The 15,261-nt window shown below is 37.9% G+C and overlaps 1 long non-coding RNA gene across 1 annotated transcript in view; it reads left to right on the forward strand.

Moving 5' to 3' along the window:
* LOC132006409 (uncharacterized) overlaps positions 1-15,261 on the forward strand; it is a 720,934-nt gene that overhangs the window by 455,052 nt on the left and 250,621 nt on the right. Inside the window, exon 3 of the long non-coding RNA XR_009401089.1 lies at positions 4,122-4,155. This is a non-coding gene — a long non-coding RNA (uncharacterized LOC132006409). The remainder of the gene's footprint in view (positions 1-4,121; positions 4,156-15,261) is intronic.

Genomic DNA, 15,261 nt, shown 5'->3' on the forward strand with positions numbered 1-15,261 from the left:
TTTCTGCTTTTATTGACTAAATCTTAACTCTATAGTATTTCAGCTAATCGAAGAGATAGGTACATAGGCATCGTAAGTGAAGAAATCGTGGTTATTTAGGCCTGAATTTACAACGCCGCAGAGCTAATTCTACAAGGGGGATGGAATTTGGAGTCAAAGAAATTAAAATAAAACCCTTCTTTGACCACAAAGCCGCTGTTTGAACTTTAGATTTCAACTTTCTTCATTTTGATTTCTTCAGTTACAAATTTAGAGCACTGCATCTCGAAGTGTTGAGTTGCCTACTGCATTTTTCGGTTGAACTTCAAAACTCTGAAGCTTTAAAAATCTGAAAACTTACTGTCTTCTCCTCTCATTCTCCACTTTTATTTTTAATTTCTTTTGTGATCACTAATTTGTCAACTGGTGTTTTAGTCCCTCAAGCCAAACATTGAAAAGATACTCTGTAACATTTGTCTCCAGGTGGGTCATTCCCACATGAATTCTAGCTCTTAAGTACCTTGGAAATCTCGTCCTTTCTTTCACTCTTCACTGCCTTTGTCCCAGTTAAATCTGTCACCATTTCAGTTTTAAATTACTGCCAAAGTCTCTTAGCAGGTCTGCTTCATGCCACTCTAACCATTGTTCATACTGCTATGCGGATTATCAAAACCAAAAATATGTTATCCACGTTCCTTTTTAAGATCATTTATATCCTTCAGTTTAAAAAAGTAGACTCATCTTAGCACGGCATAAGGATCTGGGACCTTTAGCGTTATGTCCTGTCTTCCTCCAAAGGCTTCCTCCAATTTCTAATTAGTCCAAAGTGATCTACTTAGTAATACTCTAGGCTGTCAGGTTTCCCATGTCTTTAGCCTTTATCTGTCAGTTTGCCACTATCTGATTAAATCCCATTCAGTCTTGAAGATTCATACTATCACTTCAACCCACAAAAAAGGAAAATATATATGACCTTGCTAAGCCAGGGGTGCAAGTGCCTCTCTCTTTCTCCCCCTCCCTCCCACCTTCTGTCTGTCTCTTTCTCTGTGTGTGTGTGTGTGTGTGTGTTTAAAGATTTTTTTTAAAAATGTATTTGACAGACAGAGATCAGAAGTAGGCAGAGAGAGAGGGAAGCAGGCTCCCGGCTCAGCAGAGAGCCCAATGCAGGGCTCCATCCCAGAACTCTGAGACCATGACCTGAGCCAAAGGCAGAGGCTTAACCCACGGAGCCACCAGGTGCCCCTCTTTCTGTGTGTTTGTATGTGTGTGTAGATGTTACACACACACATAAAAGAAGACGAGCTCAACCAGAGTACTAAACACAGAAAAAGAAAGGTGGCCTGTTTCAAGGACCCAGACGTCCATATGTTTACTTTTGTTCTTACCTGTCTCTCTGGACAATAAAGTTGAAAGCTAATTGTCCGATAGCAAGTCCACTCTTCTTGGACTAAAATTGTGCCTGCACCTCACACCGAAATATTATTGAAGAGGATGTTTTGTGGATCTGGCTAGAGGGTGGGAAGGTCTTAGAGATGCTGAAGTCCATTCTACGGTCCCTCTAACCAGTCCATGATCAGTACATTGGAACAGAGGAACCCTTGTCAGTGGTTGCAGTCCTGCCTTAGGAATAAGCTGACAAATGCGAAAGTGTTGATGGCAAAGAGGAACTCATCCAGAGGCTGCAAAATGGCAGTTTCTGGCTTGCCCAGAAATTAGCCCAGTGAGCGTTTAATTGGTGGCTGTGATTTGGCTGTGGTCCAGCTGTTGATAACCTTGTAAGTTTATAGGATGTTGTTTTGATTTTTAGAAGTTTATAGATTTTTTTTATAGTTGTTTAGTATAGGAAAACAATAGTTCTGAGGCAACATCACATTCTACTTCATGTAACGTGTTGCACGAGTAACCCTCGGCTTTGAAAGCTCAGGAACCGCTTGCATGTTGTCCCCTCAGTTAAACTTGAACAGCCTTAGACTTGTTACCACCCATAGAAGTGCTGACTTTCCCTCCGTGGGGTGGTGGACCAGATGCCTGGATTTGCTCAGACCAATCCTGCATTGCATGTCCTGTACGGACAGCTAGTCTGCTTACTGCCTTCTTTTAGTTTCACAGTCTCCCAGTTAGATGACAAATGTTATGTTTACTTTATCTGTAGGGGAGCTTAGCAGAGCTTAACACTACTTCTCCTGTAATACCTAAAAAAGGGAACACTGAGCAAACCACAATTCCTAGATTGTAAGAGTGACCCAGTTCAGCATTTGTGGGAAGACTTTCAGGAAGGAATGTTTGAGATCTACAAGTTAGGTCAAGAGTTACATGAAGGGTTTCATCTGCTTGCACATTTGCCAAGGTCCCAAGACCTTGAGACCAGAGACCAAAAGAGGGGAGGCTAATTTGAGGAAGAGGGGAAAAAAAGCCCATGGCTGTAGTATGAGGAGACAGGAACCTGATGTGAAAAATTAGACCAGGGAAGTCAGTAGGATTCAGAACAAGCCTTAGAAGTCATGCCAAGGATTTTCAAATTTGCTCTATGAGTGGTAACAGCAAAAAGTATTTTTAAGTAAGCGCTGAGACTTGCTTATACCTACTTCTTTTCTTTTCTTTCTTTTTTTTAAGGAATACTCTGGCGCATATGTGGATAACGGATTGGGGTTGGGGTAAATCGCATGAAAAGCAATAGAATTGTGGAAGCCCTTCAGCAAGCTAAAATGGTGGCGTCATGAGAAATTAGGGAAACTGATCTATGGGGGTAGTTAGTGGGGGAAGTGAACTATTTATTTTTTTAAAAGTTAGCAGAACTGCGATTGATCATACTTTTTATCCTGAATGCTTCTGTTTATATCAAAAGAAAGAGACATCTGGAAATCATGCCTATGGACAGTATGTAAGGTGAAACTTTAGGTTAATTCTTTCATTTACTCTTAATCAGTTTTGCCCTTAATTGGTGTGAGGGCTCCTTCAGAGAGGGGACTTGGCCCCATGCTGCCATAGGGCCACCACAGTGACAGGAGAAAAAGCAAGGGGCCAGCCGGGAGAGGTCTTCCCAGGAGAACAGCCTACCTGCAAGAGACTGTACTTTGTCCATCTCTGATCATTCCGCCCCCTTTCTAATTCTTATGACAGAGTCCGTCTTGGGACTACACTGAGAAGTCATTTCTCTGTCCTGACAATTTCACACCCAAGTGAACTCAGATGAATTTACCACAGGAACTACCTCTGTTTACAAATTAGTATCAAAATGTTCATCAGTTTTGCAAGGCTTTACATTTTACTTGTTCTGAGGCTACAATAAAACTCCGTTTTAAAGTATTTCATGTAAATTGAGGCATCTGGATATTTACATTGGTGACATATGTAGACAGTTGGGAAAGAAATGTGTCAAAGAAGCAGAATTCCCAAGGAAAATTTTTCCATATTTTTGATTTTCACTTTTGAGAAAACCAATTTAGGTCCTCCAGGAAGGAAATAACAATTGAGTTTCTTCTGCTACCTGCGTATCACTCCTTTGCCTCTGATTAGGATTACATATTATATTGATTCAAACCTGTCTGTTTCTTTTCTCCATACTGCACAAATGAGGAGTTTACTTCATTTTATCTCAGTGACACTTATGAAGTGTCGTAAATAAAAATCTCTCAGGCTTCAATGTAGTTCAGTGAAAAGTACACACGGAACTCAAGTCAGTAAGGTAATACTTGAAAAGAGCACAATTCAGAGGAACTTTTCCCCGATGGTATTTTATTTTTATTTAGTAGAGATGAAATCCTCTGTGACACCTAGCCCTTAAAACTCCTGGTTTAGACATGAATTCACATGCTTCTTCTCACAGTCAGTGAGGGAATGTGCTGGCATCTACCCCCATGACCTGGAGAATGTGCCCTGTGATTTCTGTATTTTGCTCTCAGACATGAAACTCATTAGCTTTTGTGATTTCAGTGCATATGCATTTAACAGAAAGGCATTTAATTATTACAACCAAGGAGATGGTTTTTAATTTTTAGTAAAAAAAAAAGAAAGAAAGAAAGAAACTAAATGAAATCAAGAAAAGTTCTTAAAGTTGCCCTATAATTGTGCTAAGTATAACAATTTATCAACCTTTATATTCTTTACTGGATACCAATAAATGCTGTGTTTTATTTTAACAGGCAATTTGCTGCCAGAAGTGTTTTCTTCCAGAAGGTAAGTAAGTGCCTTTTAAGAAATATTATATAAAGTTATCATGGTTTCTGATTTATAGCTTTGAAGAGCCTATTAATTTTAAAGCCCCATGGCTGACAGCTGTGTTGTTCAAAGGCAAGGATATATAGTATTAATTATCTTAAGCTCTGGATTATTGTCCATGGTGCAGACATTATGTAAAAAGGAGAGACGGGCACATTTTTCTATTTTGTAAGAATAATTAATTAACCTGGTGCTTTTAAAAGAAAAACACCTGTTGAAGAAAAATACAAAGAATACAGTTCAGGTTGATCACATTTGTTTCAGTTTCCAGATAGTTTGGGACAGTTTTCAAAAAAATTACCAGCCACTTAGGGTATGACTGCAGTTTTTTGTTATCGGTCTTTGTGACTTGGTTGGCTGAGATCGGAGAATGGCTTGGTCATTTTGAAGTTTAAAAATGTTTCACTGATAAAAGGTTGCATGATCGTATCAATGTGTTTTTGCTATAAAAACCCATTTGGCAATGAGAACATATATATTGTTTACTTGAATACATATGCATTTTAAAATCTGGTGATATATTAGGTTTAACCGGAGTTCAAGGTTCTTGCTGACTCAACCTTATATTTAAATTTTCAAGAATCCATTTTAAAGTAAACTGCGTTTTTCGGGAGAGAGTATCTTCATTATGTAATAAGAAATGATTGGAGCACAGGTTTGTTTCTTAGCTTGCCTTTCTCCAAGTCTGTGTTGTCTGTGTTGCCTTAGCAAGTCACGGTATGGTCTTCAGAAGACGCCCTCCCGCAGCTCCCAGAGGGAACAAACACTGATCTTGATTCCTGCTCTTGGTTCGGTATCTCACTAGTTGGTATTTGCTGGTAGACCACCAACGCGTTTTCCCTCCCAGCTCTGTGGGTGTGGTATCAAGTTCAACACACTGTCCTTGAGGTATTTGAACCCTGCTGTGGGTTGTAGTAACAGAGTGGCTCTCTGTGCCACTATGTCGCTATCGTCAGTAAATTCACAAATTGTAACTTTTTTCTTTGACTAATCATTGTTTCTTTACATGGTCTGTAGGTCTATGATCAGGAGAGGTTGGCATATTAATCTGATGTACAACAGACTAACCCTCAGGTCGAGTTAATGAGTTATAAAAGAAGTGCATTTTGAAGAGAAAAAAAACTCACTACTTTTAAAAGCTTGGAATTTTATGGCTGGGGCCTCTAAATGTGTTAAATCAGTTATCAGGAGCTATTTTCAAGGGTATAATCCACAGTCTTCCATACCCTAGGGGACATAAGCGGTGATGAAATTAAACAAAGTCTGTGTATAAATTTAATCTTCACAAGTATATCATCAGTTACATAGCAGTTACATAGTGTTCAGACTGCCTTACCACTGTTGATAGCTTTTGTGCACAATTTTCTAATATTTCCCAACCCTCACCTCTCCCCCTGCCTGCCCCCTACAAATGCTGGGATAAAAAGAACACAGGTTTAGGATCAATTAAAATTCACTTACAAACCTAGCTTCAGCTCTTACTAGCTCTGTGATCTCTTAGGCAAGATCCTTAACTTCTCTGAGATATTTCTATCATTTTTCAAGCTGGATATACAAATACCTGTGGTACCAAGACGGTAGGAAAGATGCTGAAAGGAATTGGTCAGTTCTTGACTTTCTTCTAGGAGTAAATCTCTTGTTATGGACACACGGCCTCAGATAAACTCCTTATTGCTCTCTCTGATAAAATGGTAATTTATGGCACATTTTTCCGTATTCTTTCATGATTGTAAACTTTGACTTTGGGTGCCCTGACCTCATAGGGTACTGACATTTTGAAAATGAAGATATGGTATCTTGCTCCACCCCAGGTAAAGATGTTCTTTATGTAGTGTCTATGCATCCTCTCTAGGGATTAGCCTGTGGGCCCTGGGGAACACAAAATATTCTCATTTTAGTGCCTCCTTATAGATTTTTCAGACATCTTTCTTGACTTTCCTTCCTTAGCATCCTAAGTGTCCCTACTTAAGGTGTTTACTCTCTAGGGCCTTCCTCTTCTTCATGATCTACTGAAACTTGGAACTAGAGCCCTATTCTTTCATTCACTTATTTAGGAAATCGCTCCTTTTTTGTAATGCTTTCCCTTAAAACTCTGCTGGGTAATCGGACAGTTAAATAACTGAAAATGCTTCAATAGCCTCCCTAGGTAATATTTACATTTTAAGAAGCTTCTGTAATGGCTTCACCTAAATGTAAGGGAATATGATCATCTCTGTGGCCTGGGGGATCATTCGAGACCCAAGTGTTTTCCAGGAAGCTCTATAAAGTATGAAAAAAATAAGGCTGCTTCCTCTGCACACATGCTGTAAAACTTACACATGCATACAGGACATCTCATTCACATTCTCTTACTCTCTCCCACCTCTCTCACTGCTTGTAAAAAAAAAAAAAAAAAAAAAAAAAAAAAAAAAAAAGAAAGAAAAAAAAAAGAAAGAAAACTTTAAGCAGACATGATTGATATCCAGGCCTCTTCTGAAATACCTAAACACATTTTCCTCTCTGTTTTTAAATCTCTGCTGTGCTGTTCTCAAACCCCTTATATTTTCTTCGTTTCTTTCAAAACCTGGAGAATAATTTACATTTTTGATCATGTGTTACTTGTCACAGATTTGCATGCACTTTAGCCAAATGATTCTGGGAAGGTTGGAAGGAATTATTGCATTTGTATTTCTGATCAGGAAACGGAGCAAGAAGAGACTCAGCGAAAGTCCGAACAGCGAAGATGGGTTAGTACAAGGGTTTCTGATACCCAGTCCGGTCCAAGCATGTAGATGTTGTTTTATCACATAAAGGCAATCCATGTGCGATTTTCTTCCTGTGGATTTATCCCTACCTATGAAAATAAGGGAAACAAGAAAAATAAACCAAATATACTGCCCATGGTAACGGGACTCCGCTCTTCAGAAAGCCAGGCTCTCACCAGGCTACTTGCCAGGATAAACTCAATGTTCACAGCAAGCTTGAGTGTTTTTAGTATTTTTATAGCAGAAAGTCAAAATGAAAAGAGTTTCTAAGTGATAAATGACATATTCATTTTTAAATACAGTTCTCTGCTTGGATAACATACATGTATATGTGACTTAGCTGAAGTTCTTGAAAAAATACTGGAAGGCATTATATGCTTAATTTTGCTGGACAAAGCTGACTAATCCTAGTAAGGAAAAAAATGCAGTAGATTCCCTTGAAAAAATTTTAATTGACCTTTAAAGGTCATTCCTGTACCTTAATGTGTTTTACTAATACAGAATTGAGAATATTTGATATTTGTTGATTTTATCTCAAAGTTGTATGTAGATTTTATTTTTTACTCTTACTCAGAAATGTTTGTGGGTCCCAGTGCTTCCAGAAAATACCTTCCTTCATCTCCATCTTTTCTTCTACATGTTTGTGTCGAGGGGTCTAATGGTTCGCTTTACTCTTCTTGAGCTAAGACCTACTAATTATGTCTATCATAAAGCCATTTTCCCCCAATCAGACAAAAGGATGTTTTGCCTTTTTTTTTCTTTAAATACTTATTTTTCGGTTGTTTTCAATAGTAAATCTGTATTTTGTTAAATTCAGAAAAGTTAAATAATCTTGAGAATAGGATCATTCTCAAATTAATTGTCCGTGCCGTGGGTTTGTCTGGGATTATAAGTTGAAAGTTGGATAGGAGTGTCTCTTAGGAGGATTTCAACTGTACAAGACAGGCTCGAATCCAGAAGGAAACTTTCTGAATTAATTTAATTCTTTTATCGTGTGATTTTTCCTAGAAGACTGAAGAATCCAGAAAGTTTCTTCCTCTTTACATCTGGAAAGTCCTCTTGCACACATTCTTTAAAACCTACATCTGTACTGTCGGTTTCCCTTCCTTAGTCAAAGGTACATCTCCCTTTTATTTTTTGATCATTAGTCCGTCGTTTTCAATAATTGTGAAAGTGTCTGAAAAAAAACATTGCTCCAAGTGTTCCTGAGCCCTAGCACTTTCCTTTCATTTCTGAATCAAGCTCTGTGTTTCTTTATATCTTCCAACTTTTGACCTGTTTTCATGGGCACTTTGGTCATTATCATATTTATGAGACCACTGTTCCAGGTAAATGTTTAAAGCACAAAAATACAGACTTTTCTCCCAGTGAATTTTATTCTATGTAGAATAAAACTCTGCATTTTTTCCTTTTTCCTACATACTGTCATTGTTTTTATACATTCACCTTGAAGTAAATATAAGCCTTTCTCGCTCAACTCTGGAGAGTGATTCAAGTGAGATCATATGCCACCATTCTCTCTCTGAAATCCCAAGGATTAATTTTCTTCATTTAAGCAAACAGAACTAGTATAAAACCTTCATATGGAGAATAAGTATACATATTAAATCTTGAATTATATAATAAAATGAGGCTGGGGAAAGTGTTCTTTCCACAGTGAGATTTTCATTGTAGAAACAATACGGACTGCAGCTAGTGGATTATGGTGAATTTAAAGAAGAAGAAAAAATCAGCATAATTCAGTTGTGCCACCCTTTGAGATAACTACCAGTGACATTTTAGTGTGTTCTACTAGACTTTTTTTAAGGCACTCATCGTACATAAAAATTGCACCCATGACGGTATAGTCCCAACCCCATATTTATCTGAAAGCTTTCTCATCCTGTTCTCTGTTCCCAAGAGGCATGAGAGCCTCCTTTGCGTTCTGGCGTCTTTCGATTCAGGGTGTGAGAAGATCTGAAAGAAGATGAGAAAGGGAGTGGGCAGTGAATTCAGGTTTTTATTTTCCTAACTCCCTCTTTCCGTGGTTACCTCAAGGAACCTTGATCACAACTCTTAGTTTCTCTCCATGTACACTTCCCTCGACACCTCTTCTGGGTTTTAGGAATTGTTCCTCCCCTGTCTCTGCCATATTAGGGCTGGGGAGTGTTGTCCCGTGGAACCCAGTAGGTTTTGGGAACACCCCACCCATATCTTTGTAAATGGTTCCTTTCTTAAACTGTCTGAGAATGATGCCATTTTGAGTACGCCATGTGGTCCTAGGACATTGACTCATACTGGAGCTCAAAGATGGTTTTATTGACCTCCTTTCTTTTTTGTCTACAGTATGTGGTGAAAGTCCTTGCATGTTGTTCAGTATCATGTTAGCACATTCTAGCAACTTCATGCTACACATGTACCACAGTCGAACATTTATCTTGTTTTCTGTTCTTCATTATCGGTAGCTATGCCAAAAGGAACCTCTCTGTAGACTGTATATCCTCTATCATCCCCTTAGGATAAGTTCCTCAAAGTGAATTAATAGTAGTTTCCAAATGGCATTTTCTTATTTGTTCTGCAGATTTAAAAATCACATCTCTTGGTCATTCTCTAAATGACCTCAAGCAGGTCAGCAGTCACTTTGATGTCCTACTACTTGAAAATATGAGACCCTCGATCTCCAAGTTCTAGGATTTCCTCAAGATGCATACTGACTTTTGTGGATTCATATGGTTATCAGTCCGCTTTGCTGAAGTACCAAGAGATGGTCCTTCATGCCTTGAAATCAGGCCAGATGGAGCCTCTTCCCTGAGGGCCATTCCATTCTCTGGAAGGCAGTCTGCTGGAAACCACTCACAGTCTGTCTGTCCATACTTCACTCCTCCCTCACACCAGCTCTTCCCTAGTCAGGACACAAAGGTGATACAAAAATTGTCACCAAATTCCTGAGAAAGTCAATGTGTCCAAGAGTACTTGGGGGGAAAAGTATGAACCCTATTTAAGTACTTCTTACATTAGTAAGCAGTGCTTGTGAGGAACCTCATGTTCATCTAAAAGTTGAATGATTCCTATGAGTTTTCACTCACCTGTGATAATATAAGACTGACCATCATGGCCATGATGTGATTAATATTAATGGTTATAAACGATTAACGTATAAAATATAATCATTAACGTTAATCATGTAATGGCTGGTCTTTATGCTCTCAACGAACTGAAGCTGTTGTAATGAAAATACAACAAAAAAATTTTAAAAAGTCAGGCTTTTGTTTTTCTTTTTGTTATATGGAATGATAAATCTCATGCCACTCAAATATTCAATTTGTAACTATCATAATGACCTAGGTGATACAAAAATTGTCACCAGAGTTATCAACATGTTTCTACATCTTGGCTAAAAGCCCAGAAAGTATAGATTTACAGAATGAAAATCTGGAGTGTTTTATAAATACTATAAATACTGTTCTCACTGAGGAAAACATGTATCTGGAGGCAGCAACTCTTCAAAGGAAAATGTACAATTTTCATAAACATAATTTTCTTGAAGATATTTTCCTATCCTACCTAACTCTGATGAACCGAAATAAAGTAATCATTGTTCCTGGAAAACAAAACCAATTTAAATACCTTCCCTCCTTGTGACTTTCAGTATTTGATGTGTGTTTTTCAATCTTGGTTCCTCCAGAAGGTAGACCTCCTCGGATGTATTTTCAAGGGTACATGGGGTTTCCATGAGATTTTTATGGTCAAGTGAGTTTTCATTCTATAATCTTAAAATGTTAATATGTTAATGAGATCTTAGTTAACCATCTTATGTGTCATGTAATTTGAAATTATACTATGATAGTTGATAAGAAATCATGTGGCAGAAGGGGACTGAGAGAAAAGAGAGAAAGATCAGTTAATAATGTGTTTATATTAACTGAAAGCCATTTGAAGCTTCAAAGCTGAGCTAACTGAAGTTTAATTATAGCTAGAATATACAAAATTACTGACTGAATTAAGTTGTTCTTTGACAAATAATGTCTCTGCCGTGTGCAATTTATAAAAAATTCTCGCTGTAAAATTTAGTCATGTAAATGCATCGCAGGTGGCAATTTAGTTTTATTTAAATAACATCATCGTGATAACGTATTAAACCTGGTATTTTGAGTAGTATATGCTTTACAGTTTCATTTATGGATTTTGTGGGTTTTTTCCTAAGTCTTGTAAAGGCTAATCTTCTGTTTATACATAAATCATAACATTAAAAAAACTTAAATCAAGGTTTGCAAGAAAATATGAAACATGGTACAGTATACTGGATATGGCACATTCTTTACAAATTTTGAGAAACACTACTATTCAAAATCAGAGCTATGCTTAATTCTCAACCATGTCCTTTCCTCATACTGGTTCTCCTATGCATTCAGCTTGCCATTAAACGTGGAGGTTAAATTGTAGTCCATTCTCATCAAGTAGCTCAGGAATTTCTCCAGAAAATATGTGCGTTCGTTAGGGTATATCCAATATTGAGACACTAGTGTGTAGAAATCCAGAAGTTACTTTTAAGAGATCATAAGAACTAACAGGAACAAGACTGCCACTTCCCTGGGAGCCATGAAAGACTGGAAAGATGATTAAATCACTGAGCATGTGGAGACCAAAGCTTATCAAAGTGTGAAGAGCTCTTGAATTCATAGCTGACAGATCTACTTGAGTATTTCTGTGTTCTTCCTGACCCCTGGGTGCACTACAGGGAAACACCTGTAAGATTCAGATGCTTTCTAATATTAATCCCTACTATTATGATTCTTGACTTGACATTTATATCCAGGAGTGCATTTTGCCTAAGCATTTTGCCTCCTGGTGACTAGTCAATCACCTTCCATATTTCCTGACACTAGGAAAGTCATCTCCCTAAACATTTTTTCATTGGCCAGACCATCTTCCAGTCTTACCTTGGCATTCACTGTCCCTCCTTCTCAGCCTATCTTTCCAAACTCTGACACCCTCTGACACTCCATAGACTGTCCTGCTCCACGAAGGACGTGTAACTCACTGATGCTAAAACATGCCTTGCTCAGCCCATCTTCTATCATTCTTACTGTCTGCCGTCTCTCATTATATTTTCTATCCCTAAACTGCCATTTTAGGTCCTCTGTAGGTCACTAATTTTCATTAATTGTGATTCTTGATATTCAGAAATGTTTCCCATGTTCCTCCAATTAGATTGAAATTTGGGAAGGAGTGGAGTTTCATATAGTCCCTAGGAATGGTTTTCCCCTTATCAGAGCACTCAAATTTTTTGCTGAATAAATGTCTAAATTTTGATTGTGCATCTCTTCAATGACAGCTATGAAGTGTTAAAATCGCATTGCCTTATTTGTATGCCCTGCAATAATATCTAGATAGACCCCACATTCCATACAGGGGAAAAATACTTTGGGTGGAAGTAAGGAGCTAGAATAAATACCCATGGAAGCTGGGACCCTGGGAGTCCCACTACTAAATGATAGTGAAACGGAATGAAAACCGTTTTGCTCAGAAAATGAGCTGAACAAAAGTAAAGTTTGTAGGAGATTAGATCAGAAGCTTTTAAAGAAGGACAGTTTGATATATATATGTATGCATATATACATATATATATTTAAACAGAAAATTTCAAGAAAGCTATTAGGAGTATTGTAGTAGCATTTTAAGCAGATGATTTACATAGAACTAAATACACTTTCAAAAAGAGGCTGGCCTTTAAAATTAGAGTAGCCCTAGAAAATCTAGAGTATCAACATTCTTAGGATTTAACCATAATGTAATTAACATATATTTATCTGTTTTGCACATTCGGGGCTCTTTCATTTCATTCAGGCAACAGAATGCACATTCTTAATTTCTCTCTTGCTTCTTCAGGAGAATCCAGAGATGAAAATGCTTTTTCATTAGGCTATGACCTTTATAATTCTGCCTCTAAACAACATCCTTATTAGTAAACTATGATGGAAGTGCCTGTAGGGTAGAAACAATGAATATTTATTTAGGAACTGGCTTTTGGCCAATTTTTCTGAACCCTGAAGGCATAAATATTATATACCAGAGCATTTCAATTCCTGGGCCCTTGTGATTTTTTTCTCTGCACACTTGTGAAAGGCACAAGTATCTGCGCGACACTTTCAGGAACTCATTTGTCAAAGGCTCACTTGGGCTTAGAAGCCGTAATAGGCCTTTCTATTCAGTCATGAAATGTTAAATAGGTATAAATCCTGGTTAACCATCTTAAGTTAAATAGTTAAAATAGAAAGGAGGGTGTGCAAATTACCTCTGTCTCTTAAATTTTGGTTAAGTGGTTTAAAAAAAAAAATAGAAGGAAGTAGTTAAAATTAATATAACTTGCCTCCCTGAAGTTAGTCTTTGAGACAGTGTTGAAAGCTGCCAAGCAGTTTTTTCCCCCCCTGAGAACATTCTCTTTGTTGTCATTATGTTTTCTTGTGGAGAATGTGTTTGCCACACCTCTCAGCAGAACCACCATAATTGAATGAACAGGTAAGTTGAGTTATGGATGTTGAAGTCACATCTTGCTAACAGGAACCAATAGCATTACTTTCAAAGCTGTAGCATCTCCTTGAACAAAATGCTAGGGCTGTTTCAGTGCAATAGAATTCCCACATTATTTTTTGTTTCTTGTTTTCTTTTTTAATGACTCTCAACTGTACTAGTGTGTCTAGTTGCAGACACTAGCGTGTCTGCAACATTCACATTTCCAAATCATTTGTAAGTAATGAGAGACGGCTCGAGAAATAATTCAATTTTCATCTCTTGCACTTCTACTCTTAGCATTTCATTTGTTTTTTTTTTTTTTGTGCTTAATACCCATGTCTCTTTATGCCTTAGATGTTTTTACTAAAACATTATATGATCGTAAAGCACAAGGACTGAATTTCTTAAATTTAATTTTTAATAAGTGTTGGGCACAAGTAGGAGCTTCATGAATCATTTTGATAGTTATTAAACTTGTCAGCATTAGTTAAATGTACTCTTTCTTCCTTTGAACTTCAAAGCACATTAAAAGTGTCTCCTATGACACATATTTCGATCTACTAAGTATTACTATTATTCCAGTATAGCCTTTCCTACAGTATAACCCCCACCCACCTAAGCTCTGTACCAACTAGCTTGCTTGTTCTTGTCTGGTAGACAGTAAGAAGTGGTTGAATAAGTAATTACTGCCAAATAGAATTCACTGCCAACATGAACCATGGCCTACACATGCCATAATAACTCCTTAAATTAACTATACTTCGAGCATGTAGATAAACTTATTTAGAAAAGCTGGATATGTGGGTATGAATTCACTATAGGCAGTCAATACAAATAATGGTGAGCACATAATTCCTTTGTAGAAAACGGAATCTACGAATAGGTAGATGAAGGAGGAAGAAACTCCAGGAAAAATATCTGTGGGGGGTCGGGAGCCATTTGATTCAAGTAAGAAGATTCTTTGCAAGAAAGAGAGTAGCCCGTGCAAGCTCAGAGCTGGCCTGACAGGAAGGAAGGTTGATTGAAGAGTTTGAGGCAAATTGTCAACAAAGCAATGAACTGTCTACCATGTGCTGGGAAGAGGGCTCGGCACGGCAGAGAGACATTTTTAAGATTAGAGAGGGTAGTCATAACCCTTTGGAAACATAAAATCCACAAATTAGAGAGGGTAGTCATAACCCTTTGGAAACATAAAATCCACAGAGGAAGGCAGGATAAAAGAAAACCCAGCAACATTAGTGGAAGGGACAGTGCTTGGAAGTCACTGTTGAAGGGTTTGGATCATAGAAATCCCAGGTAGCTAGAGGCTTGCGAGCAGTGTATCATCTGAGATCATGGCTATGAAAATACTCCGTAAACTGCCACATGATGTAAAAATGTGAGGTAGAATCATTATGTGGCTCACTAGAAAGAAATCTAGTTTCCTGGCTAGCCCTTTTGAAAGTGATGTATGAGAGTCAGCCCAAGGAAGTCGGGGTTAGAGATCCAGCCACCAGTTGGGGATCGGCAGCAGAAGTGGATAGAAAGTAACAAAGAAAGCGGAAGACTCCAGGATTGTTAGTTTACATTGTACATTTTCTTTTGTACAATGTACATTGTTACATTTTCTTCCTATTCTGCCTTCAAACAGAGTTCCTCATACTCCCGGCAGCTAATAACGGGAGTTCGTATTTAGCTACGATTCTAATGACACATTTACACTGCCCCCCCCGACCCCCCAGTTACTATCACGAATGGTAGTTGGATTTCTCAGCCTGGCCGCAGTGCTGGTTAACATGTGTGTATAAACCATATTGTCTGCGTAGGTGTCAACAGTGGTTACTGAGCT

The sequence above is a fragment of the Mustela nigripes genome, chromosome 18 (genome assembly GCF_022355385.1).
Source record: "Mustela nigripes isolate SB6536 chromosome 18, MUSNIG.SB6536, whole genome shotgun sequence".
Lineage (NCBI taxonomy): Eukaryota > Metazoa > Chordata > Mammalia > Carnivora > Mustelidae > Mustela > Mustela nigripes.